This window comes from Octopus bimaculoides, chromosome 11, assembly GCF_001194135.2.
Source record: "Octopus bimaculoides isolate UCB-OBI-ISO-001 chromosome 11, ASM119413v2, whole genome shotgun sequence".
Taxonomy (NCBI): Eukaryota; Metazoa; Mollusca; class Cephalopoda; order Octopoda; family Octopodidae; genus Octopus; species Octopus bimaculoides.
In genome coordinates this window covers 44,796,016-44,796,877 of record NC_068991.1, presented here as the reverse complement: position 1 = coordinate 44,796,877, position 862 = coordinate 44,796,016, and the positions used below count along the sequence as shown (strand labels likewise).

General features: G+C 37.9%; 1 protein-coding gene across 7 annotated transcripts in view; it reads left to right on the top strand.

Moving 5' to 3' along the window:
- LOC106869495 (sodium channel protein para) overlaps positions 1–862 on the top strand; it is a 383,297-nt gene that overhangs the window by 105,667 nt on the left and 276,768 nt on the right. Inside the window, exon 2 of one of the 7 annotated variants that reach the window (XM_052971772.1) lies at positions 693–832. The exons of the other annotated variants lie outside the window; for them this stretch is intronic. The gene's annotated coding sequence lies outside the window, so the exon portion shown is untranslated. The remainder of the gene's footprint in view (positions 1–692; positions 833–862) is intronic. 7 annotated transcript variants of the gene reach the window in all.

Sequence of the window (862 nt, the reverse complement as noted above, 5' to 3'; positions counted from 1 at the left end):
TGTTTGTGTGTCTGTGTTTGTACCCCCAACATCGCTTGACAACCGATGTTGGTGTGTTTACGTCCCAGTAACTTAGCGGTTCGGCAAAAGAGACCGATAGAATAAGTACTAGGCTTAAAAATAATAAGTCCTGGGGTCGATTTGCTCGACTAAGGGCGGTGCTCCAGCATGGCCGCAGTTAAATGACTGAAACATGTAAAAGAGTAAAAAAAGAATAAAGAGTAAGGCGGTTAGCTGGCAGAATCGTTAGCACGTCGGACGAAATGCTTGGTAGTATTTTGTCTGTCTTAGCATTCTGGGTTCGAATTCCGCCGAGGTCAACTTTGCCTTTCATCCTTTCGAGGTCGTTAAATTAAGTACCAGTGAAACACTGGGGTCGATGAATCGACTACTCCCCTCCCCAAAAATATCAGGCCTTGTGTCTATAGTAGAAAGGATTATTATTTCTTTTTATCGCAGGTTTTGTTGGAACTCCTACAGTCTTGCATGCGTAGAGGGCTTGCTACCTGCAGCCTACGATACCATGCTATCCGTTCTTTTCAGCCATCAGATATTTTCATTATTAATATTATTATTATTATTATTATTATTATTATTATTATTATCATTATTATTAAGGCAGTGAGTGGTAATAGTGACTTTCTATTGACAATGTTTATTTCTAATGCTTTTACTTTTTATATCTATTTCAGGTAAGGCAACACTTCTCTCTTCGTCATACGAATTTTTAAAAAAAAGCACAAACATTATGGTAATGACTATAAGGCGATTCGGCGACAATAACAGCAATAACATCCTAATTAACTCGGAGTATATCCTGTGATACAAATCAGTAAGATCTTTAAGATTCTGATGTTTGCTA